Source organism: Chenopodium album, chromosome 14, assembly GCF_948465745.1.
Source record: "Chenopodium album chromosome 14, dcCheAlbu1.1, whole genome shotgun sequence".
Lineage (NCBI taxonomy): Eukaryota > Viridiplantae > Streptophyta > Magnoliopsida > Caryophyllales > Amaranthaceae > Chenopodium > Chenopodium album.
The window spans coordinates 32250167-32258498 of record NC_137847.1 but is presented as its reverse complement, the minus strand read 5'-3'; the positions used below and the strand labels follow the sequence as shown (position 1 = coordinate 32258498).

The 8332-nt window shown below is 32.8% G+C and overlaps 1 long non-coding RNA gene across 3 annotated transcripts; it reads left to right on the top strand.

Moving 5' to 3' along the window:
• The first annotated feature begins 3488 nt into the window (after positions 1-3488).
• LOC145579147 (uncharacterized) lies at positions 3489-7753 on the top strand. Of its 3 annotated transcripts, none has more exons than XR_014099048.1 (3): positions 3489-3802; positions 6923-7024; positions 7515-7753. It is a non-coding gene; the product is annotated as an uncharacterized LOC145579147 (long non-coding RNA). The 3 variants fall into 3 exon arrangements; XR_014099049.1 differs by having other exon boundaries at positions 3489-3887; XR_014099050.1 differs by lacking the exon at positions 6923-7024 and having other exon boundaries at positions 3489-3887.
• Positions 7754-8332: the final 579 nt, after the last annotated feature.

Sequence of the window (8332 nt, the reverse complement as noted above, 5' to 3'; positions counted from 1 at the left end):
TTGGAGCTCAATGATTATCTTTGATCATTGTTTGATGATTACATATTAGAAAAATGGAAACTAATAATCCTACCTTTAGGTTTTCTGCTCAAAACAATCCTACCTTTTCGAATTCTCAAAACAATTTCACCTTTAACCCCCATCTACTCAAAATAAGCCTTTTACTAGTTTGTAAAATGGGTAACCTGTTTCAGAAGGTGGCTTGCCACGTGTAATAATAATAATAACAATAACAATGATAACAATGATAGTGATGATAATGATAATAATAATAACAATGATAATAACAATAACAATATTATTATTATTATTATTATTATTATTATTATTATTATTATTATTATTATTATTATTATTATTATTATTATTAGTAATATTATTATTATTATTATTATTGTTGTTGTTGTTGTTAGTTTTGGTTTTTAATACATTTTTTGAAACTAATTATATGATATCACTTGCCTAACAAAGGGGTGGAGTATTATTAATTTGGATATGATGAAATTATGAACATAAAATGTATTTTGAAAGCAAATACTTTAATATTAAATAATAATAATAATAATAATAATAATAATAATATTGAATATGAACGGAATATTCATTCATATGTTTTATTTGGTGGCTAACGTACCATTTTGCACATTTCGTACAAAAGGTTGTAATGTTGATAGCCAATAGTTGAGGATGTATTATTTTGTACACACCATTAATAGTTGGTATTATTTTAAGCCAATTTCCTTATTATTGTTGTTGTTGTTGTTGTTGTTGTTGTTATTATTATTATTGTTGTTATTATTATTCTCATTATTATTATTATTATTATTATTATTATTATTATTATTATTATTATTATTATTATTATTATTATTATTATAAGGCCCTTTTTATAAGGGCCAACTTTCATTTTATACAGGCCAGCTTTATAAAGGGCCAATTTTCATTTTATACGGGCCATCTTTATAATGGGCAAGCTTTCATTTTATACGCGCCAACTTTATAAAGGTCCAGCATTATAAGGCTATTTGTATAATAAGGCCCAGATTAGGCATAGCTAATATGGCCCAGCTTTACAAGGCCAAGGCTGTTACTAAACTATACGGCCCATCTTAGAAGCACCTCATAAGGACCTGCCTATAATTGATCGTTATTATAACATTCCAACCTTTCCATTGTAGATGATTGTTGTAATATTGTCAGTGATGTTACTAAAACTTGTCAAATTATAGCAGATATTAAATCAAATTACGACATTTGTAGTTAATATACTTTCAACTATATACTGATGATGGCAGATATCAAGCTAAATTTAATTTACAACTTTGTAGTTTGAAAAGTACCCCATAAATTGGGACAAAAAGGTAGGCAAAAAATTAACACTTTTGGCCAATAATGGGGTTATTCAAAATAAATGTTCAACACCTTAGAGTTGAAAGAGATCAGTCCAAAAAAACATCAAATTAAAGTCACACGACCCTTAGACATTGCTGAGTGGCACTACAACAAATCATCACTTGTGCCACGAATTATGCCACGGAAATTCAAAATTCGTGGCATAATTTTATCTAGCCACGAGAAAAATGAATTATAATACAATACCTAAATAAGAAGAATAATTTATGCCACAGGTATTTATTTCCCGTGGCAAATATATCACTTGTGCCATAAGTAGCTCTTTTCCCATGGCAAAATTGACATTTTTTCCACGAGTGGTATTTTTCTGTGGAAAACTTTACACTAGTACCACATATACTATTTTTTGCGTGACAAGCGTACAATTTTTCCACGGGTTTAGCTACAACAATGAAATTTTATAGCTTAATTTGCTCATGTCATGACAAATTATGTTTACATGACAATTAAATTGAATATCATGAAGTAGGCATGTTACTTCGTTTTTCTTTACTTCTAAAGTTGAATGTATTTAAAATATCAAAAGCACTAATTGATACAAAATAGAAAATTAAACATAATCCAAATTAGAGGTCAAGTATATTTATATATATGATATTTTTCCAATACAAGCTAGCTTAAATTTTCTTTAGATATGTTTTTTTTTTCCACACAACAACGCTAACAAGTGTACTTACTCCGTATTTTTGTAGTTGCAATATTTTCCTAAAATGAAAATGTCACAATAGTTACGAGTACAACAAACTATAAAATGAAGGTTTTTATCATTATATTTATTTAAAGCTCATGGTCCACTTGATACTCCTAACAACGTGTTAACCCCATTTTTAAGGTCTAAATTTCTTAAATACCATGATAAAGTTCTTTATTGTTTCTAACGACATTTTTTTTTTTAAAAAAGGATTTTTTAGAAAATAACACTACAAAAAAGTCACGATTTTGATTATAACACCAACAAAAAAAAACTTTGATTATAGCACCACCAAAAAACCGAAAAATTTGATTTCACCACCACCTAGTGGATGCCGTCCAAAAAACCGTTTGTGGACCCTGCCAAGTACACGTGTCATTTATATAGTTGTTTTAAAAAAAATTTAAAAAAAAGGAAAAAAAAAACTAAATCCTAAGTCAGCCACCAAGCACACCACCAGCAGCCGCTACATCTCACTGTCGGCACGACCCTCCACTGCCGCCAAGCAACACCAGCGTGCACCAGGTCACCCCCACCCTCCTTAACCAACCCTAAAAAACCCTATCGACCACCAGACGTCGCGATTGACCCCAGCTCGCAACCCCCTAAAACCTAGCTATCCACCACCAAAACTAGACACTAACGGTTGAAATCGGCCGATTTAGGGCCTGAGTTGTCAAATTCGACCCTAATTGGCCGATCTCAACCGCAAGTAGCTAGTTTTGTTTTAGAGTGGAAGAAATATGGTGGTGGCTGTCGATTTTAAGTGGGGAAAGGAGGAGCGTTTCGGTGGCTTGACTGTGTCGAAGGAGGTTTTCAGTGGCTGGGGGTATGTTGGAAGGGGTTCAAAGGGGTGGGAATTCGATGTCTACAGCGGCGGCGGTGGTTGCGGGGGTTGCTCGGTGCGAATTCATGGTTGATGTTTTTGGAGCTCTAAGGCAAGGCGGAGCTGGGGTGGTTTTCGGGGAGGGGGACGGGAGGGTTTTGCCGGTTTTGGTGGGCAGGGGTACCGGTAACTTGGGACCGTTTGTTGGAGGTGGGGCACATGTGGTGGCGGTGGTGGAATTGGGCTGTGTTTGGTTGTTTAGGGTTGTTTCTTTTTTTTTTTTAATTAATTTTTGTTAAACCAATAGGTTAGTGACACGTGTCTGTTATGGGCCCCACTAACGGATTCTTGGATGGAATCCATTAAGTGGTGGTGAAATTAAATTTTTGTGTTTTTTTTTGTGGTGTTATAATAAAAGTTTTTTTTTTTTTTTTTTTTTTTTTTTTTTTTTTGTGGTGTTATAATCAAAATTGTGACTTTTTGTGGTGTTATTTTCTAAAAAAATTAATCAAAATTATAAAATAAAACCAGTTATTCCCTAAAAAAACCAACCAACCAAGTAAGAGTGTCCTGCTCGGCTTCTTGTGATTTCATTATACAAAAAGAAGCCAAGTCTCAAATTCCCGCCCTCACTTCTCAATTCTCACTCTCATCCACCACGTACAACCGCCACCTCCACCGCGTCGCCCACTTCGCCGATGCCTTCTCCCTGCCGCTGACTACTCTGCCTCCTTTATCTTCTCCTACTCACTTCGCCACCTAGTACTCCATATTCGCCCACGCTGCCTCTTTCAATTCACCGCATGCCTTTCTCAATTCGCTGCCCACGCTTGTCTCCATTGAAGACTGATGACTTCCACCACCAACCGGAGGTATCTACCTCCTTCACCTTCATAGACTTCCACCTAAGCAAGTCAATTCCTTCTTTATCTCTTCCATTTTCAACATATGAGCAAGGTTAGGGTTTTCTTTTAACCAATTATTAGTATCTTTAATCTTCTACAATTACTTATCCCTCTTATCTTTTGTTATGGCTAGTTTTTCTCCAGTTTAATTATATTGTTTTGTTATTTGTATTGTATTCAATTGATTTCGAGGAATTTGGGTTTAGGTTTGTGTTTGGGGATTCTTAATTCTTGTTTTATGGGTGAGTTATTGATATTTATTAAATATATATATATGCATTATGGGAAAAATTTTAGGTCTAAATTGCTCAGTTATGTAATGATGGTGGTAAATTGTTATTTTTCATGTTTATTATGTGATTTTTGTGTGGTAGTATAAATTCGGTGTTGTTGGGGTTCTCCTTTAATTTGGATAGTGAACTATTAGTCATGTAATTGTTTTAAAGATTGAGAGGTGCATTTGATTTCATTTGTTAGAAGGAGTTGATTCAAGTATAGATATTGCAATCAAAATGCTGTCATTTTTTTCTACGAGTTTGTATGTATTTGGTCCTTATGACATTAGTTTAGAGTTTTAGACTTCGGTTTTTTCACCATATACCACTGAGTTTTAACTTAATTCACCATATACCACCAAAAACTTTCTAATTCACCATATATCATTTAGTTCCTGTGCAATACTACAAAATACCTTTTTTTTGTAACTACCGTTAGCCTGCTGTTAGCATGCCATTTGGGGTATTTTACTAATTCACCATATACCCATGTTTATAAAGTTATTTCACCATATCCATTAAATTAAAAGATATTTCACTATATAACTAGAAATAACAACAGTTATTTTTTTTTAAAAAAAAATTAGTCGTTGACTGTTATAACGGATAGTTTATGTGTATAAACATAATACTTGAGGGATTGAAGCAGCACTTCACCCTTCTAAAAGCATTTTCAAAGATGTCAACACACTCGAAATCATCATCGTCATCTTACGAATATGCATACATAAGAATGTCAAACAAAGCTTGTACATGTGGGAAGAAATTTGCAATAAGGAGCTGTGATTCGGCAAAATATCCATAAAAGTTGTACTATAACTGTGATATATGAGAGCAATTTCGATGCTGCAAGGGTAATGCCGAGCAAAATGTCCTTTCGAGTTATGACTTTCAAAGTAGGGGAAGCATAGACACACAATGTCATGGAGCTGAGAGCATGTTGAAGGAGCTCAAGAGAAGAGTAGTGAAGTAGCAAAAAATAGTAGATGCAAATTCTAGGTATATAGTGAAATATCTCTTAATTTAATGGTATCTGATGAAATAACTTTATAAACATGGGTATATGGTGAATTAGTAAAATACCCCAAATGGCATACTAACGGCAGTTATCAAAAAATGTATTTTGTGGTATTGCACAGGAACTCAGTGGTACATGGTGAATTAGAAAGTTTTTGGTGGTATATGGTGAATTAAGTTAAAACTCAGTGTTATATGGTGAAGATTCAGTTTAGACTTAGATTTCAGGTGCAATTTTTTAAATAAGGTTGTTCTCGTAGCACAAATTTTAAATTTGTTCCACGATTTTTAAATAAGGTTTTTCTTGTTGCTCAAATCATTTTGCTTCAGATGCGAATATATATGAAGTTTAATACGAGAAATTGTCCTTGCCAAAAGTAACAATATCTTCTGCCTGCTGCTGAAATACAATGTTAATGTGATAGAATGCTAACACTTAGGTGTATTCTTTCTCCTCTTATAAGAAAACTAAGGGTCAAATGCAGCCTCGAGTTTATTTCCCACCTCTTAATACTCAAATTAGAATACATAAGCTAACAATTGTTTTTTTTAGAACTCTACATATATACACTAGCTTGATAATAATATATATTAAGGTAAAAGTCAACTCATATGACATAAGTTTATTAGAGACATAATTATAGATAATAAATCATGTAAAATCCATTTCCTAGGTGGTACTTTTGTTAACCTGTATAGACATACATAAACTCTTGAATGTAGTTTACCACAAGTAGCCAATTTACAATAACGTTTGATAATCTGACCCATTTTATTGTGAAGGGAATTGCCGCTGATAATCATAGTTTGACCACCAAAAGTAGCTAATTTACTTATGTTTTATTGTGTTACATTTTTCATATATGCTTCGCTCACAACTATTATCAAGTAGAATTACCTTGCCTTAAACAATAATTATAGAGGGGGACTAGCTTCATAAGATCGATATACCACTTGGCAGTCTTGCAAAATCAAGTTAACTATTAACATTAACTACATGACAAAGGAAACTAGTTATACTTTGCTACTTGTTCAAAGATTGATATTATAGTATAAAGCCTATCAGTTTGGCTCATGTCATGGGATGTGACAAAGTTTTACACTAGCTATCACTGGCCTACTAAAACCCTCCTCCTTTATCCAGGCTTGGGACTGGTGGGTGGAGTAAATTCGACATAGTATAAAGCCTATAGATTAAAAAATTTGATGTAACTTCGACATAGTTATTATAAAGTTATTATTATTTGAAGAATAAAACAAAAAAGAAAAAAAATACTTTATTACTGCATTGCTTCGATTGTTTGTGACTATTTAGAGGCATTATACTTTAAGCAACATTTTGATTTGTTTGACTCTAATTTTTCTTTTTTTGCGGATACATCTTGGTATTATTTGTAAATTCGCATGGGCCATTCATTTAGAAGTGAATGGCTACAAGGTTTTTTTTTTTTTTTTTTTTTTTTTTCAAATTTTAGTATATAATTGACCACTCATTATTATATATATATATATATATTTTTTTTTTATTGATGTAGGTTAAGGTTTAGATTATGGGGTTTGCAATCAACAGAGGAAAGATTATCTTATTGACAGTATTAATGAGTTTGTTTTTCTTCCTTTTTAGTGTTATTTTGTTTAGTTAAGTGAATAGCTAGTCTTGGAGCAATCAATGCTGACCGGATATAGTATGAGGACTTTTTTTTTCACATTGAAGTAGATTGAACAAAATATATACCTGATGAGTTTTGTTTAGTTAATGGGCTTGTGATGATCCTACTTTTGTTGTTATCTGCAGCCTTCTCTTAGTAGTTTCCAGTTTCCACTTTTGCCTATTGTGCTGCTGCTTGCGGAAGTCACTGAGACTCTTAACTTTTACTTTTCTTTTGCCAATAGTCAGGTAAATCTAATGCATGTCTTTTCCTAGTTTTTAAAATTTTTTGTTTATGTTTTTCAATTTAAAATTTGCTATTTTGGGCTTATCTATCTGATCAATGAGTTTTGTGTGATGCTATATATTGGTGAATGTCTTTTTGTCTTATGTGTTTTTTCACCATGTTTCATGAGTTCGTTTTGCCTTTTCACTGCTGGAATTGTTTGCAATGTATTCAGAGTTAGAGAATACTTTGTCACTGAAATACCAAAACAACATTGTAAGTTGTAACTAAAAAAAAATCTCACAATTATCTTTAGGCTAGAAGCCTGGAATTGAATACTGTAATTAGATTTTATAGATGGCTGACGTAGTAATGTAATGAATTTTGTGTGATACTAAAATAAGTTATGTAAATTGGGGAAATATATTTCATATTGATCTATTTTGTGAAAGATATTTGATTTAGTGGTCATTAGTCTGATATGTATTGGAATGTGTTGTTCATGTTGTGCAGTGTGCTGGTCGGAGAAAGCAAGGTGTTTTAGATGTTCCAAGGTTTGCCATTGTTGTAGTAGGGTGTTGCTGCTTCTCTCTGGAGTCTCTGGTGGGCATTGCTTCTGCCCTACTTCTTTGTTAATTGTTGCTCATCAATTGTAGTGTATTCTAATTGACTAATTGTATTGTTGTTTTTCATTTTTTCGGATGAAAAGTGTACATTTACAAGCTATTAATAAAAATATTTAAGTTTTATGTGTATAATTGTATGTCTATTGATTAATTTGGGTGGAAAAATCCCCCCCAAAAAAAAAACTTTTTAAGCAATAAAGGCAAGTTCAAAGATAAAATAAGCTTATTAGCCACGACAATATTTCACGCAACATATTTTATTAGCCACGGCAATATTTGAGGCAAACAAGTTTAATAGCCACGACAATTTTTGTGGCAACAATAATTATTAGCCACGGTAGAAGTTGTGGCAAATAATTTGTTAGCCACATTAATATTCATGGCAAGTGAATTTGTTTGCCACGAGAATACCCGTGGCATAAAAAATAAAATTTGCCACTGATAGGAATGTTGTCCTTGGAACAAGTGTATTATACCGATAGAGGGTTCAGAATTATTAGAAAGCTAATTACTCATTCAGGTCAAGTGATCGGAATGCCTAGGTAGAGGCCACTTCCGATCAGTAATATTAATGAGAAATTAATATTACAGCTTAATCTTGACTGAACCCTTCGGGTCACACCCAAGAAACTAACGAACCGACAATGAATTAATTCGGAAGGAATTAATGAGTCGCTCGAGTATTGTGAACAAAGACGTCGAATT